This window comes from Bufo bufo, chromosome 3 (assembly GCF_905171765.1).
Source record: "Bufo bufo chromosome 3, aBufBuf1.1, whole genome shotgun sequence".
Taxonomy (NCBI): Eukaryota; Metazoa; Chordata; class Amphibia; order Anura; family Bufonidae; genus Bufo; species Bufo bufo.
In genome coordinates, this window is record NC_053391.1 from 655,358,545 (window position 1) to 655,377,508 (window position 18,964).

The window sequence follows — 18,964 nt, forward strand, 5'->3', positions numbered from 1 at the left end:
CTGTGGATAGCTGGTGTTTGGATCTCGGCTGAGTTCCTGGTGCTGCCATAGCTTCTTGGAAGTTGAGTGTTTCCTTTCCCTTTGTATTTTGGCTTTTCTGTGTTGCATTTCCTTGTTGTTTTTATTAGGCCTTAGGGCGACTCACGTTCATCCTTCCTTTTGGAGGAACAGGATATCTCATTCCTGTCATTAGTACCAGGGTCCTTAAGGGTTACATAGGACTTTAGGTATTCCTGTGTATGAACTCACCTACCTCTGGGGTCTGTTCATACTGGTAGTCAGTCAGGGCTTTGATTAGGGTTTTCACTAGGAGGTGTCCATCTTCCTTCCCTAGTTTTCAGGCCTTATTTCCTTTCCCCTTTCCCTCCTATGTTCGGTGTGGGGTTTCCCTCCCACACTAGAGCGTGACAAGAAGTGAGCGGCCAAAGATGTCTCAACAGATGTCAGCAGATGTCATCATGGTGGTCAGGATGAAGCAAATCTTTGGTGCTGTCCGCAAAGAGGCTTTGTCCATAAGTTGGTCCATGTGACTAGACACATCACTCACTCTCCTCCATTCTAACATACAGTTGCAAGAAAAAGTATGTGAACCCTTTGGAATTATATGGATTTCTGCACAAATTGGTCATAAAATGTGATCTGATTTTTAGCTAAATCACAACAATAGACAATCACAGTCTACTTAAACTATTAACACACAAATAATTAAATGTTACCATGTTTTTATTGAATACACCATGTAAACATTCACAGTGCATGTGGAAAAAGTATGTGAACCCCATAGACTAATGACATCTCCAAGAGCTAATTGGAGTGAGGTGTCAGCCAACTGGAGTCCAATCAATGAGATAAGATTGGAGGTGTTGGTTACAGCTGCCCTGCCCTATAAAAAACCCACACCAGTTCTGGGTTTGCTTTTCACAAGAAGCATTGCCGGATGTGAATGATGCCTCGCACAAAAGAGCTCTCAGAAGATATACGATTAAGAATTGTTGACTTGCATAAAGCTGGAAAGGGTTATAAAAGTATCTCCAAAAGCCTTGCTGTTCATCAGTCCACGGTAAAACAAATTGTCTATAAATGGAGAAAGTTCTCTCCCTAGGAGTGGCCGTCTTGTAAAGATTACTGCAAGAGCACAGCGCAGATTGCTCAATGAGGTGAAGAAGAATCTTAGAGTGTCAGCTAAAGACTTACAAAAGTCTCTGGCATATGCTAACATCCCTGTTAGCGAATCTACGATACGTAAAACACTAAACAAGAATGGATTTCATGGGAGGATACCACAGAGGAAGCCACTGCTGTCCAAAAAAAACATTGCTGCACGTTTACAGTTTGCACAAGAGCACCTGGATGTTCCACAGCAGTACTGGCAAAATATTCTGTGGACAGATGAAACCAAAGTTGAGTTGTTTGGAAGAAACACACAACACTATGTGTGGAGAAAAAGAGGCACAGCACACCAACATTAAAACCTCATCCCAACTGTGAAGTATGGTGGTGGGGGCATCATGGTTTGGGGCTGCTTTGCTGCGTCAGGGCCTGGACGGATTGCTATCATCGAAGGAAAAATGTATTCCCAAGTTTATCAAGATATTTTGCAGGAGAACTTAAGGCCATCTGTCCACCAGCTGAAGCTCAACAGAAGATGGGTGTTGCAACAGGACAACGACCCAAAGCATAGAAGTAAATCAACAACAGAATGGCTTAAACAGAAGAAAATACGCCTTCTGGAGTGGCCCAGTCAGAGTCCTGACCTCAACCCGATTGAGATGCTGTGGCATGACCTCAAAAAAGCGATTCACACCAGACATCCCAAGAATATTGCTGAACTGAAACTGTTCTGTAAAGAGGAATGGTCAAGAATTACTCCTGACCATTGTGCACGTCTGATCTGCAACTACAGGAAACGTTTGGTTGAAGTTATTGCTGCTAAAGGAGGTTCAACCAGTTAAAGGAGGTTCAACCAAGGGTTCACATACTTTTTCCACCTGCACTGTGAATGTTTACATGGTGTGTTCAATAAAAACATGGTAACATTTAATTATTTGTGTGTTATTAGTTTAAGCAGACTGTGATTGTCTATTGTTGTGACTTAGATGAAGATCAGATCACATTTTATGACCAATTTGTGCAGAAATCCATATCATTCCAAAGGGTTCAAATACTTTTTCTTGCAACTGTACTACAGTAAAATGCCAAGAGTGCAAGTGCAGACGGCAGGTGCAGTGTATATGTATAAGGGAGGCAGAGTGATTTGCCCAGACACATGACCCAACATCAGCTGCCATTTGATGGACGGGACCTCCGTGCAGACAGCAAAAAAGATTTGGCGACGAGGGGGCATACCTTAAGAAATATAATAATGGGCCGGACGCCAGCTAAGATGGCCGAGTGAGTACTCAGCTCCCGCCTGCACTGCCGCATTCTGGCCAGCGACACCCTCAAACCTGACTTGATAGGGAAAAAAACAGGTGCACAAAGTTCCTCTCCTCCCCGATCTACCTCACCACCCAGAACACTTGAGGAGTGCTGGATGCGAGCTCCCTGGACCGCGCTCCCTCCGAGGCGCTCCACCCTTCAAGAAGCCTCCCGCCATTGCTTCCTCCCACCGCCCAGACAATGCGCTCGCGCAGGAAGACCGCCGGGAGCAGACAGACATGCCACCTACCACCACCGAGGCGGCTTCATCTTCTGGGTAATCAGCACCCCCGAGGTCGGGACAGGAGCTCTGTGGTTGGCACTCTGGGTTGGCACTTGAAGGATCTGGATACTAGGGGCCGCAGGAATAATATTAGAGTCAGGGGTCTTCCGGAGGCAACGGGCGGTGAAGACATTTTTGTCACATTGGAGGCTATATTTAATATCATCTTGGGAGAGCCACCCTCACACAAGATCAAGCTTAACAGGGCCCCACAGGGCACTTAAACCAAAGAGCGCCTCATCCCGTCCAAGGGACATAATTTGCTGTGTACATGACTACACTCTCAAAGAGTCTATAATGGCGAAGGCCCGGACATTGCATAACTTTGAATTTGATGGGGCCCCCGTACAGCTCTTCCCAGACTTTTCCTGGATCACCCTGCAAAAAAGGAGACACCTGCAGCTTCTCCTCACAGTTTTACGAGACCATCAAATACCATACCATTGGGGATTTTTGTTCACTTTGTCAGCATGTCAGCAGGGAAAGACAGCAACCCTTCATTCCTTCTTAGACCTACACCTATTCTGCGAGACGCTGGGACTTCCAGTACCTGCCCTCACTGACTGGGAGATTGAACCTCCTGTGCCACCACCGCACCGTATTTCGTCTCAGATGACAAGGAAGAGAAGAGCGGGTCTGAATGCGGGCCCATCCCCGTCCACATGAACCCCACCATCTCCGGGACTTAGACCACCAGATTGATCCCTTTGCTTTAAGTGGAGAGTGATGGTCTCCATTTCTCCCCTCAGCTGCCCTCTCAAACACTACCTTATGCTCCTAACTGTCACCACTTCTTGCTAGTTTTAGCCAGTTACTTACTGTATATACTGTTATATTAATGGTGCAGGCCCCCCCCTTGAACACCGGTTAACCTTAGAAGTTCTTGTTAATCGGTATCTGCTCCATAAGGAGTCTCGGTCAGTTGACCTTCGACACTGCTACCCCGGAAGAGGCTCTGATAGCAGCCTCTAGCAGGGAAACCATTCCCTGGGAATTGAAACCATTCCCTGGGAATTGTCATTTATTGTTGGTTATATCTTTTTTCTGAGCTTTGTCTTGTCTTGTCTTCCCTTCCTTTTTGTTCCCATATCCTTTTCTAGCTACCTCACGTCCCTCGATCAAAATCCCTACGGACTCTGTCCTCAGCTTGAGAATCCATCAGGAGTGAAACACTGCGACTAACGGACAAGGAACACACAGACTTATTTCCTGCGGACATTGGTGAGCTGTATTCTCCTTGCACTTCACTCCCCCCCCCCCACTTTAACACGGTGCAGTGTGTGACCCTAAATGTCAAGGGACTCAACTCCAACGCCAAGAGGAGACTTTTGCTCTTGGAGTTGAAATCCCTCAAAGAAGACATTGTGTGTCTTCAGGACACCCACTTTGATGAAAATTCCTCCTTCAATACTAGACCCTCAGGGGCGCTCCATCACCTTAAGAGGTAAACTCGCAGGCCAGTCAATCACGCTTTGCAATTTGTATGCCCCGAACACAACACAGATACATTAGCAGAGTGTTCCATAAGGTCTTCGGGGTCCCCGATTCACTGGTGCTACTAGGAGGGGACTTCAACACCATTTTCTCTGATTCAATGGATAGGCTGGCTCTACTGGGCAGGTCCTTACACTCAACACAACAGAGATTAGTAAGAGACTTTTGTAAATTAATCCAATGATACTCTTTATATGACCTCTGGCGACTTAACCATCCCACTGATCGGTCCTTCTCTTTTTACTCTACCCCGCATGGCACCAACACCCAAATTGATTTCTTTTTTGGAACCATCTATACTCTCCGGGTGTTAAAGGGGGCTCACATGGGCCAGATCACCTGGTCCGACCATGCACCAGTAATGGTTGAAATAAACCTTAGGTCTGGTCACACCCGCCAATGTCATTGGCGTCTCAATAACACCCTCCTGAAGAGACCACCCATACAAGATGAACTACGCGGTTACTTAAAATCCTATTTCGAACTTAATGAAGGGTCGGTAGGGGATTCACGTTCCCTATGGGAAGCTCACAAGGTGGTAATGAGAGGTCATTGCATCGCCATGGGCTCAAGGTTAAAGAAGGACTCGGTAGCCACAGTACGATTCTGTTTGCGTGCTCTGGAGGAGACAATGTCTGCTCATCCTACCCGCAGTACGCTAAAGCGTATAGTGGATGTTAGAGCCCACTTACATAGGATAGCCCAGGGCAAGGTTGACAAATTAATCTTATATACAGTACCTGGCAACTGTTATGCATAGGGGTACAAGCCCCATACACTGTTGGCCAGACAACTTAGGAATCACCCTCAGCACTCTGGTCCCTGTGCAATTAAGAGTACGGATGGGACAGTTCAGTATGATCCCAGGGAAGTGGCGGAGCGGTTCTCGACTTATTATGCCTCCCTACAGTCTGCCTAGTGACCTCCCCACTAACATAGGAACCAGAGAGCACCTATTGCAATCATACTTTGCCTCGTGTAACCTCCCTACCTATCAACTGCTGATAACTCTGCTCTTAATAGACCTGTGACTGGGGAAGAGATAGAAGAGGTCATTGACCAATTACCGGATGGTAAGTTCCCGGGCCCTGACGGCTTCTCCTATAAATACTATAGGATTTTTAAGACGGACCTGATTTCCCATATGGTAACTCTCTTTAATCGATTCCTGGCGGGTAAGTCGGTACCTACCCCCATGTCCCACTCATACCTTACCTTGATTCCAAAGCCTGTAAAGGATCATCTCGATTGTCTAAACTATAGGCCCATTGCCTTACTTAATTCGGACTTCAAGATTTATACTAAAATACTAGCCTCTCGTTTAAACACCTTTCTCCCCTCCTTGATCCATAAAGACCAGGTAGGATTTGTCCTATGTCGTCAGGGCAGTGACAATACGAGACGGAACATTGACTTGTTGGGGGTGGTTAATCGCTCGGGGGAGGAGGCTTTGCTCCTTAGCTTAGACGCTGAAAAAGCGTTTGATCGTCTAGGTTGGCCGTTTTTGTTTGCGACCTTGAAAGCATATGGTCTCTCTGGCCCTTTTGTTCAGGCCTTTCAAGGCTTATACTCCTCCCCCAAGGTGACAATCAAGCTCCCACACGCTGAGTCTCGACCAATACGCATAGCCAATGGGACAAGGCAGGGATGTCCCTTATCCCGTTTACTATTTGTAATGTGTATTGAACCCCTTGCGAACCAAAATTAGGGTTTGCCCAGATAATATGGTCAGGGATAAGGAGTTTAAGCTGTCACTATATGCGGACGATGTCCTCCTTATCCTAACTAATCTCCATGTCTCCCTCCCAAACCTCCACTCCATTTTACAAGAGTTTGGACGTCTATCGGGGTATAGGGTCAAAATGACAGGCAGAGGCAGGCCACCCCGCAGGGGCCGCCGTGGTCGTGGTGCTGTGATTCCCTTTGGCCCTAGAATAATGCCCAGTGTTCAGAGGCCACGTACCCTGAACTCAAAAAGTTCTGAGGACATAGTTGACTGGCTAACACAGGACACCCAATCTTCTACAGCTTCTGCTAGGAACCTTGACGCACCATCCTCCTCCAGCTTAGCTTCGGGCACCTCTCAAGTTACCACTCGCCCGCCTGGCGCCACCACCAACACTAGCACCACAGCCACTTCACTTGATCTGTCAGAGGAGTTATTTACACATCAGTTGGAAGAAATGAGTGATGCGCAACCATTATTGCCAGAGGATGTACATAACAGGGATATGTCTCAGTCAGGCAGCATTACACACATGGACGTACGGTGTGATGATGATGATGTTGTACCCGCTGCTGCTTCCTTTGCTGAGTTGTCAGATACAAGTGAAGTGGTTGATGATGACGATGTGTCCGTGGATGTCACGTGGGTGCCCGCTAGAAGAGAAGATGAACAGGGGGAAAGTTCAGATGGGGAGACAGAGAGGAGGAGGAGACGAGTTAGAAGCAGGGGGAGGTCGTCGCAAGGAGCTAGTAGCACAGTCAGACAGCATGCATCGGCACCCGGGGTCAGCCAGACAGCACTCCAATCAATGCATGCTGTTGCCACCACCAGAATGCCGTCATTGCAAAGCTCAGCAGTGTGGAATTTTTTTTGTGTGTCTGCCTCTGACAACAGTGATGCCATTTGCAACCTGTGCCAAAAGAAACTGAGTCGTGGGAAGTGCAACACCCACCTAGGTACAACTGCTTTGCGAAGGCACATGATCGCACATCACAAACGCCTATAGGATCAACACATGAGTACAAGCAGCACACAAACTTAAAGCCGCCATCCTCCTCCTGGTCCAGCATCTTCAGTCATGTCAACCACTGCTGTCCTCCTTGCCCCCTCTCAACCATCTGCCACTCCGTCTCTCGCCTTGAGCAGTTACTGCTCATCTGCCTACAGTCAGGTGTCTGTCAAGGACATGTTTGAGCGTAAGAAGCCAATGTCACAAAGTCACCCCCTTGCCCGGCGTCTGACAGCTGGCTTGTCTGAACTCTTAGCCCGCCAGCTTTTACCATACGAGATGGTGGAGTCTGAGGCGTTCCAAAAATTTGTAGCTATTGGGAAACCGCAGTGGAAGGTACCCGGCCGAAATTTCTTTGCACAAAAGGCAATCCCCAACCTGTACTCGATTGTGCAAAAGGAAGCAATGGCATGTCTGGCACACAGTGTTGTGGCAAGGGTCCATCTGACCACTGATACCTGGTCTGCAAAGCACGGTCAGGGCAGGTATATCACCTACACTGCGCATTGGGTAAACCTGCTGACGACTGCCAAGCATGGAATGCGTGGCTCTGCAGAGGAGTTGGCCTGCTGCCACCTCCTCTACTCCTCCTACTCCATCAGTCCTCTTCTGCTGCTGCGTCTTGCTCCACATCAACGGCACCCCCCCCCCAGCTCCCCAGGGGCTATTCCACATCCCGGATACGGCAGTGTCACGCCGTCTTGGGGTTGACTTGCCTGAAAGCAGAGAGTCACACCGGACAAGCACTCCTGTCCGCCCTGAACGCACAGGTGGACCAGTGGCTGACTCCGCACCAACCGGAGATCGGCAAAGTGGTGTGTGACAACGGAAGCAATTTGTTGGCAGCATTGAATTTGGGCAAGTTGACACATGTGCCGTGCATGGCACATGTGTGTAATCTGATCGTACAACGCTTTGTGCATAAGTACCTAGGCTTACAGGACTTCCTGAAGCAGGCCAGGAAGGTGTGTGGCCATTTCAGGCGTTCCTACACGGCCATGGCGCACTTTTCAGATATCCAGCGGCGAAACAACATGCCAGTGAGGCGCTTGATTTGCGACAGCCCGACACGTTGGAATTCAACACTCCTAATATTCGACCGACTGCTCCAACAAGAAAAAGCCATCAACGAGTATTTGTATGACCGGGGTGCTAGGACAGCTTCTGCGGAGCTGGGAATTTTTTTGCCACGTTACTGGACGCTCATGCGCAATGCCTGTAGGCTCATGCGTCCTTTTGAGGAGGTGACAAACCTAGTCAGTCGCACCGAAAGCACCATCAGCGACATCATACCATTTGTTTTCTTCCTTGAGCGTGCCCTGCAAAGAGTGCTGGATCAGGCCGTAGATGAGCGTGAAGAGGAAGAGGAAGAGTTGTGGTCACCATCACCACCAGAAACAGCCTTATCAGCATTGCTTGCTGGACCTGCGGCAACGCTGGAAGAGGAGTGTGAGGAAGAGGAGTCAGAGGAGGAATGTGGCTTTGAGAAGGAGGAGGAAGACCAACCACAGCAGGCATCCCAGGGTGCTCGTTGTCACCTATCTGGTACCCGTGGTGTTGTACGTGGCTGGGCTAAGAACATACCTTCAGTGAGATCACTGAGGACGAGGAACGGGACATGAGTAGCTCGGCATCCAACCTTGTGCAAATGGGGTCTTTCATGCTGTCGTGCCTGTTGAGGGACCCTCGTATAAAAAGGCTGAAGGAGAACGAACTGTACTGCGCGGCCATGCTAATAGACCCCCGGTATAAGCTGAAAGTGCCTGAAATGTTACCGAATTACCGCAAGTCGGAAAGGATGCAGCAGTTCCAAAATAAATTAAAAAGTATGCTTTACACAGCGTATAAGGGTGATGTCACAGCACAACGGGAATCTTACAGGGGAAGAGGTGAAAGTAATCCTCCTCCTCCTACGACCACGCCGGCAAGAACAGGACGCTTTACAGACGTGTTGTTGATGGAGGACATGCAGAGCTTTTTAAGTCCTACGCATCGCCACAGCCCTTCGGGGTCCACCCTCAGAGAACGACTCGACCGACAGGTAGCAGACTACCTCGCCTTAACTGCAGATATCGACACTCTGAGGAGCGATGACTACTGGGTGTGCAGGCTTGACCTGTGGCCTGAGCTATCCCAATTTGCGATAGAACTTCTGGCCTGCCCCGCTTCAAGTGTCCTGTCAGAAAGGACCTTCAGTGTAGCAGGAGGTATTGTCACTGAGAAGAGAAGTCGCCTAGGTAAAAAAAAGTCTAGATTACCTCACCTTTATTAAGATGAATGAGGGATGGATCCCGAAGGGACTGACAGTGGGCGATACATTCGACTAAAAAAGACCTGATGAGATGAGCTGCCTTGGGCTAAAAATGGTCCACACGCTGCTGTATTTTATCTCTGAATGCCGGATGACTTGCGTGACTTATCCGCCACCAACTAGGGTTCAAGCCGCAATGTTTTAGGGCACTTTCCGCCTGGGAAACAAACATCAATTTTTCTGGCCACTGCTACAGCAGCGGCTGCAACAATACCTAATTTTTCAGGCATGTGTACATGCCTAATTTTTCTGGCCTCTGGTGCTCCACTGTGGCTTCAAAAACCAAAAAAAAAAAAGGCACATACATGTGTCAATTCCCCTTCGTGATCGTTACCTTGTTGTGGTGAAGGGGCTTGCGTATCACAATGAAGCGACCACCTCTATGAGTGTGTTGGCAATGGCAATGTTGGCACACCCCAGATGATAAGGTCGTTGCTTCATTGTGAACAGACCAAAAGCGATCGGCTGGATAATTTTGCATAGAAAAAACATAAATTTTCTTTGTGATCATCTAAGGTGATCATTAAAGCCTACTAGGCCAACAATGGGCCCACACTGCAGAATCATTGTTTTCTGGGTCACTTAACTGTCACTGAACTACCTCAGCACGACCATAGACTTTGTAAAACCCCCATCGCCTGCAATCTCCCAAACGTGCGTACGAGCACAGTCATCACTATACCAAGATTGACGCATAGAGGTATAAAATTTATGTCATGAGTGTGTCAACTATTGACAACTTTTTGCGGTTGTCTAAAATCTATTCCATACACGTCCCCTGATAGGGGACATAACAGGGATTAAACTGATAAGAGTAGAACAACATAACACACCACAACAATCTGGTGGCACATTAGATTGCACGCGCAGTGCCCCAAATTTGAAGTAGGAGGACCGACCAAGCATCTTTTTCCATCTCCCGGTTCCTAAAATCAATTCCATATACACGTCCCCTGATAGGGGACGTAACAGGGATTAAACTCATAAGAATAGAACAACATAACACACCACAACTATCTGGCGGCACATTAGATTGCACGCGCAATGCCCCAAATTTGAAGTAGGAGGACCGACCAAGCATCTTTTCCCATCTCCCCGTTCCTAAAATCAATGCCATATACACGTCCCCTGATAGGGGACGTAACAGGGATTAAACTGATAGGAATACTACTACTTAACACACCTTATAATAACGCAGAGAGAGGCAACTCAGAGAGAGGAGTCTGAAGAAGAGGAGTCAGAGGAGGAAGGTGGCTTTGAGGAGGTGGAAGACCAACCACAGCAGGCGTCCCAGGGGGCTTGTTGTCACCTTTCGGGGACCCTTGGTGTTGTACGTGGCTGGGTGGAGGAAGAGACCTTCAATGACATCAGTGAGGACAAGGAACGGGACATGGCTAGCTTGATATCCAACCTTGTGCAAATGGGGAGTTTGCGGTTGTGCAAATGGACTGTTTGCGGTGCGTTAAACGGGGAGTTTGGTCTGTCACTGTGAAGCGGGCGTAACCCTTACACTACCTGATCGAAACAACATCATACCTGATGTTTTAAAGCACGTTATTCCAAACAATTTAGGAATGTTAGGTGATTTATGCCCTTTATGGATTAAAACCAGACTCTGCGTCAACTACGTAATTTTCCATGGCAGTTTTGAAATGACAAGACGGATGGAAAAAAGGTACTCTGTTAAACATGGATTCATGAAAAAAAAAATTGGGTAAATTGCTAGTGACAGATTCCCTTTAAGTCCTGCACTAAGCTGCTGACAGTACAAGTGCAGATGGCAGGTGCAGTGTATCTGAATAGAGGAGATATCACATGAAAATGATTTGCCTGGTCAGATGACCATCCATCAGCAGCCATCTTGTGGACAGGACCTTTGTGTGGACAGCTCAAAAGTCTTTGTAAACAAGGGAGCATACCCTATGAAATATAGAAAATGGTGCAGAATTTCAACAAGACTATATTAGGCTACTTTCACACTTGCGGCAGTGGGATCCGGCGGTCAGTTCCGTCGTCAGAACTGCCTGCCGGATCCGCCTATCTGGATGTGACTGAAAGCATTTGTGAGACGCATCCGGATGAGGATCCGTCTCACAAATGCATTGCAAGAACGGAACCGTCACTCCGCTTGTCATGCGGACAGACGGATCCGTCTTGTTTCTTTTTTCACATATTTACCGGTATATCTGCCCATGCGCAGACCGGAAGGACGGATCCGGCATTCCGGTATTTTGAATGCTGGATCCGGCACTAATACATTCCTTTGGGGAAAAATGCCGGATCCTGCATTCAAGCAAGTCTTCAGTTTTTTCCGCCAGAGATAAAACCGTAGCATGCTATGGTTTTATCTTTTGCCTGATCAGTCAAAACGACTGAACTGAAGACATCCTGATGCATCCTGAACGGATTGCTCTCCATTCAGAATGCATGGGGATATACCTGATCAGTTCTTTTCCGGCATTGAGTCCTTTTGACGGAACTCAGTGCCGGAAAAGAAAAACGCTAGTGTGAAAGTACCCTTAGTATGTGCCATATAGTCATCTCACAAACACATTGGTCACCAGTAACCATGAAGTGGCCAACCCCTTTAAATTAATTCTTAGAATAGTATAACATTAATGGGTAGAAGTCTGGTTTCTCACATCTCTATCCATCCTTTGGCGGAACTGGATTGACATATCTTTTTTCAACTGTACAACTTATGTAATATATTTCCAAACAGTCCCATTATACGAGGGAGCACGCCATGTACGGTATGTCTAAACTTGTTGTTGTAAACACATAGACCAAAGTCGCTTACGGAATCCATAATAAGAAACCACAATGGTTGGGTAAATGAAGCCCAAGTCTCCCTTTCCTGATAACCTAGTTCCTCTTTTGAGGTTTGCAATACTTGAATACTTAGTAACTGTAAAAAATTCTTAGAATGGCCGCCTATAATTTAATATCATACAGAAGACTGATGTGAATTGAGATTTTGCAAGAGTCATGAAAAAAGAAATGTTATTGTTCTTAGAGAACGAATATGATTTCCTCCAAGTGACTCATCTGATAGAACAATGCGGAAATGTCTTAGGAGAATGAGTTCATGTATAAGGGGAAGTCAAAGGGCTCATATGATGGCTACAGACAACCCCCTTCTATTAGGGTATATTGATACTATAAAGGTGTGGGGGCCCTCAGTATGAGCAACAGTGGAGACCCCCTAACTAAAAGTGTCTCACTCTGTGTTAGTCCCAGCCATGTATAACACTGTCCACTACACAGTGGATGGAGCTGTGTTACTCTGAAACAGCGGTGGGGGGTGGGGTGTTGGACAACACCTTTAAAGTGACCCCCCTGTTCAAGAAGCAAAAATTCACATTAACTGGGGAACCAACAGAACACTTAACTTCTTTTTCATCTTTTTAGCTGCATATCCGTCAATTCCCGGGCTCCTTTTCTGCCATCCAAGATGGCCACACTGCTTCCTCAGACTAACTGATGCATACTGAGCATTTGGTAGTCTAGTACAGTTCCTGCTGCCTTTGGATTGACCAGTACTGCTCATGTGAACTGCGCTGGCCAATCCAAAAGCAGGGCTGGACAAGTAGCAAGTGGCTTGGGCTACTAAATGCGCTGGGTATATCAGGTAGTCTGAGAAGTGGTGCAGCCATCTTGGATGGCAAGAGATAAGCTCAAGATTTAACAGGTCTACACAGGGGTGGACTGGAAAGTTAAAGTGGCCCTGGAAAAAAAACCTAAAAGTGTCTCTATTTTGTAGTGGGACCCAAATTGACAGAAGGAAGGGTCAACACAAGTAGTCAGTGCCAGTAATACCATATTGCGGCACATTATACCACCCCAGAAGAGTCTAATACCACAAAAACTGCCCCTAGGTGGTGGCCAGGACCAGCTGCCACGTTCTGTCCTCCTACTCCAGTTGCCTTAGGATGGTAATAATTTAAATTCAGGAGTCAGAAGGGAAGCATCAGATCATTACTTACCATGGCTGGTGGCTGTGAGGAGAGCCAGGCGGCCCGCTGGGCATCGGCCCACCAGGAAGTTTCCCTGTCTATGGATCTACAGCTACAAAGATGATAATGAAGGCACCATGTAAGTGTTCTGCTTGTTCCCAAGTTAGCATGAATCTTTTTTTCTTGAGCCGGAAGGTCATTCTACCAGGGGCGTAGTTAGGGGGGCAGCCAGGGCACGTTCCCTCGGCACAGAGGCTGAGGGGGGCGCACCAACCCAGCGGCTCATTTTCATGGTGAAGTAGGGAGCCGTCCGCTCCCTGCTTCACTGTTCGACTGGTCTCTGGTGCTCCCCAGCAGGCCGCACATTGCGCTGCTGGCTGTGTGGGTGCAGTGGTGAAAGCCAACAGCACAATGTGTGTGAGCGCGTCCATGACTGCTGAGGAACGCAGGATGTGCCGATCATCGGGGAAACAGGTAGGTATTTGTATTTTATTTTTGTTTTTTTATGGAGCTGGAGAGGGCACTAGAGGATAAAGGGGGCACAAGGAGGACATAACTACAGTGAGGGGGCACAAAGGTGGGCATAACTACTGTAAAGGAGCACAAAGGTGGGCATAACTACTGTGAAGGGGAACAAAGGTGGGCATAAATACTATGATGGGGTACAAAGGAGGGTATGACTACTCTGAAGAGCCACAAGGTGGACCTAACTACTGTGAAGGGGCCATAAGGTAGGCATAATTACTGTGAAGGGGCACAAAAGTGGGCATAACTACTGTGAAGATGCCACAAGATGGGCATAACTACTGTGAAGGGGAAAAAGGTAGGCGTAACTACTGTGAAGGGGCCACAAGGTAGGCATAACTATTATGAAGGAGGCACAATATGGGTTAACTACTGTAAAGAGGCACAAAGGTGGACAACTACTGTGAGGGGACATAATGTGGGCAAAACTGCAGTGAGGGGGCACAATGTGGGCATTTCTGCTGTAAAGGAGGCAGAATGTGGGCATAACTACTTTGAGGGGGCACAATGTGGGTATTAGTACTGTGTGGTAGCACTAAGAGGAAATGCCCTAGATTACCCTGTTGTACATTGGGATGGCTCAGTCTTAGAGGGCAGCACAGTTCCCCCTGCTGGGGATTTCACATGGACAGTTACCATCCCTTTCCTATGTGATTATTCTTTTTGCTCTATCATCACAGGGACCTTATTCTGGATCCAGCGGACATCACGCCAAAAACGCCAGCGAAACCCTGGACGCGGTAGAACCAGTTGGTGCTTTCATTTATTGCAAGGTGTTTTGGTACCGGTGTGTACCCTAAGATAGATTTTATGAGGTAAGTGGGACTGGGTGAGTATCGTTATGCATTTGGCAGAGTTAGTGGAGTGGCTTAGTGTAAAAAAAAATTGCAGTGGTGTTCATATTCTTCTTAATGTACATCTGAGTTGCAACCGGCGGCGGGGTGGGTGGGTTCTGCAATGCTGAACCCTTGCCCTGATTGCTGGAAAGCCCAGCTTCACCTCTGCATTCCACAAACTAAAAAAATGTAACCTGATGTACAGTGATGGTATGCAAAGGGCCAACATGAGGGCTGGAGGAGGGCTGAAATATATAGCCTCAGTCCACACTGCTGGGATTGCACTGTATCGGGGAGGTGGACTCCAATAAAGTAATCCAAACATTACTATGTAATTCTGAAAAGGTTTTGGGCTTTACAAATGACAGTGATTTTTTTTTTCCTCAACCATCCCTACGTTCCAGAACTTTTTATTTTAAGTTTTTTTTCCCTGCCATTTTTTTGTCTTATTTTTATGCTGTTTATCACGCACAGTAAAAGACAATGAAACTTTTTTCCAGGAACGTCTATGTTTTTAAATGTTTTGATTTAGTAAAAAAATTTATATTTTTATTCTCACCTTTTATTTAATTTTTTCCACAAAACTTTATTTACAGGGAATCTTTAGCCAGAAAATTCTCTGTTGCTGTTATACCAGTCACAATGCCTTTTAGGACGAACTCAGCTGAACCTAATATCTTTAAATTAAGGATCCGTTGCTTAAAAAAGAGAAACAGAATTTTAAAACATCTGCAAATGAGCAGTTAGGTGCACCAAGGGCAGATCCAAGTCACTGTGTGCACCCTTGCTCCTCCTGCTTCCTCTGCCAGGCCCCCCCCTCTTCTTGATGGACAGGGCCAGGTGAGATGATTGTAAAGGAACCTGACCCTGTCAATCAAAAAGAAGGAGATGGAAGGTAGCAGAGAGTGGCTTGGGCCCACTCTTGGTGCACTTAACTGCTCATTTTCATATGGATTGCATAGGGAACAATCACTGATCATTTTTACTTTTAAATAACATTGTATTGGAATACCTCTATATCCCATGCCATCTTGCCAAACTGAGAAACTGACCAAACAATGGCCTAACAGGCACCTATAAACAGTATGATGGCCCTCAAGGTCTTTCTTAGCCCCTCAGCTGCCATATATAACTTCATCCCATGCAATCACATTGTGAGTCACAGTTTAGCATTCAAAGCGAGCCCATTACCTATCACTTGGTCTGCAGGGATCTGATGATTTAGGGGGCCGCATGAATTTGGGGTCTGATCTGAGATCTGATTTAAAGAGGACCTTTCACCACAGCTGACAGGCCTGTTTTAATAGCTTCATGCATTCCCCATGTAATAACAATTCTGGAGCATCTTTTCTTATGGTTCTATGTTGTACCATTCCTTTATTATTTATACTAGAAGTTCTGAATGAATTGCTAGCAGTCTGCAGTAAGGGGTAAGGGTACAGAGGGGAGGAAACCAGTTAGGGGTGTGTACCTGCAACGTCTGAAAATGACAGCACTGATTGGATAGAGTGAGTCTGTGCAGGTACACCCCCCCCCCCCCCCAAACTTGTTACCACCCATCTGTACCCTTACTGCAGACTGCTAGCAATTCATTCATAACTTCTAGAAGGAATAATTATGGAATGGCAAAACAAAGAACTATAAGATTAGGCTATTTTCACACTAGCGGCAGGACGGATCCGACAGCCTGTTCACCCTGTCGGATCCGTCCTGCCGCTATTTCGCTGTGCTGTCGGACCGCCGCTCCGTCCCCATTGACTATAATGGGGATGGGCCGGAGCTCAGGCGCAGCATGGCAGTGCACGGCGAGAGGCCGCCGGACTAAAAGTACTGCATGTCCGACTTTTTAGTCCGGCAGCCTCTCACCGCGCACTGCCGTGCTGCGCCGGAGCTCCACCCCCGTCCCCATTATAGTCAATAGGCTTGGAGTGGCGGTCCGGCGGCACCGCAAAATAGCGGCAGGAAGGATCCGTCCTGCCGCTAGTGTGAAAGTACCCTTAGATGCTCCAGAATTGTTATTACATGGGGAATGCATGAAGCTATTAAAACAGACATGTCGGGAGTGGTGAAAGGTCCTCTTTAAGAGATGGTGAGGTGGGGGTTATAGGGAGCCACATTAAATTTTGGTCTGATCTGAGGTCTAGATTTAAAGGGGTTACCCAATGACTAATGTAAAAAATTTAAATCAGGCGCAGTTTGCCTGCTCTGCCTAGGGCACCAAAATACCTTGTCCCGGCCCTGCTAATTAGTGCAGCTTTAGAGGACAGGAGGCCCCAGAGAGCGGTGAATGAGGTGTCCTCCACTTTACTTTCACAGCTCCCTGGACCTCTTCTGCCTGTGTCTTCACAATATACAGTGTCAGAACATAGTGCAGCACTGGCAACCATCCTGTCTCAAGTGTCCTCCTTTTTGAAAACCAAAATATAGTCACCTTACATCATCATGTTATCAGATGGGAATAGCCCTTTAAATGGCATCTGACAGCATGACCAACCCTATTAAATTAGGCATACTGCTGGTTGGGGTTGGTCACTCTGAGTTAACCAATACCTCTGTTTTTTAAATTGGTGGCCCCATTGTAGAGAAATCTGCACTTTTAGCATATGCTAATGAAAGCATTGGGGAAATACTGTTGAGGTCCGAACTGCGCATGCACCAATTCAACATTTGTCGTCGCATGTGCGGGATTACAAGGCCAGGCAGGAAGGCAGCAATTATGCCTGCCCCTGTCATTAAAGGAGATGGTGGGATGGCTAAGGGGAGAAAAGGCTGTGGTACAGTAGTGCTCTGAGGGCTAGGCCCGCCCCTTGGTGCTCCATAGACACAATGGTCAGGAGGGACCTTATTGACTTCTATCGGAGTTTTCTAGGTATGCTCTGTGACCTGTGCAGAGGACATTGTACAAGGAAAGAATAGATACGCTCTGACAATTACCTATTGTAAATGGTGGATCCTGTCTTATCTGTACACAGAGGTGATATCATCACAGGCAGGATTAGAATGACAGATAGGGAGATAATTGCAGTAAAGGGATCTGTACAGACCAAGAAGTGGCGCCTATTATTCGACTTAGTGGCTAGTGCAAACACTGCAGGATTTAATGTTTTTTGTTTAACCGCCTCAGGACCGCCTAACGCAGGATTGCAGTCGATCTGTTCCTCCTGGACGCATCGGCGCGTCCTCTCGCGAGACGCGAGATTTCCTGTGAACGCGCGCACACAGGAGCGCGCGTTCATAGGATCGGGAGGTAAACGAGTGGATCTACAGCCTGCCAGCGGCGATCATTCGCTGGCAGGCTGTAGATGCGATTTTTTTTAACCCCAAAAAGGTATATTAGACGCTGTTTTGTTAACAGCGTCTAATATACCTGCTACCTGGTCCTCTGGTGGTCCCTTTTGCTTGAATCGACCACCAGAGGAGACAGGCAGCTCTGTAAGTAGCACCAAACACCACTACACTACACCCCCCCATGTCACTTATTAACCCCTTATTAACCCCTGATCACCCAATATTAGACTCCCTGATCACCCCCTGTCATTGATCACCCCCCTGTAAGGCTCCATTCAGACATCCGTAACACGGATACGCAAAACACATACGGACGTCTGAATGGAGCCTTACAGGGGGGTGATCAATGACAGGGGGGTGATCACCCCATATAGACTCCCTGATCACCCCCTTGTCATTATTCACCCCCCTGTAAGGCTCTATTCAGACGTCCGTATGTGTTTTGCGGATCCACAGATCCGCGGATCCGCAAAACACATACGGACGTCTGAATGGATCCTTAACGGGGGGTGATCACCCCATATAGACTCCCTGATCACCCCCCTGTCATTGATCACCCCCCTGTAAGGCTCCATTCAAACGTCCGTATGTGTTTTGCGGATCCGCGGATCCACGGATCCGCAAAACACATACGGACGTCTGAATGGAGCCTTACAGGGAGGTGATCAATGACAGGGGGGTGATCACCCTATATAGACTCCCTGATTACCCCCCTGTCATTGATCACCCCCCTGTAAGGCTCCATTCAGACGTCCGTATGTGTTTTGCGGATCCACGGATCCGCAAAACACAGACACCGCGGATGCGCAAAACACGGACACCGGCAATGTGCTTTCCGCATTTTGCGGATCCGCACATTGCCAGAACTATATAGAAAATTACTTTTCTTGTCCGCAATTGCGGACAAGAATAGGACATGTTCTATAGGCTCTACAAAAAACGCAGTGTTCGCCCGATCAGGCCTGATCTTGTGCGCACACTTGCATTCAGTCTGCCCCACCGCAGTGACAGAAATTTATATTTTTCTGATCACTGCAAAAACACCGTAAAATCGCTGCGGCGCTATAAAAAGATCACTTTTGAGGGGCATGGCGAGTTCATAGAAGATTTTTTTTTTG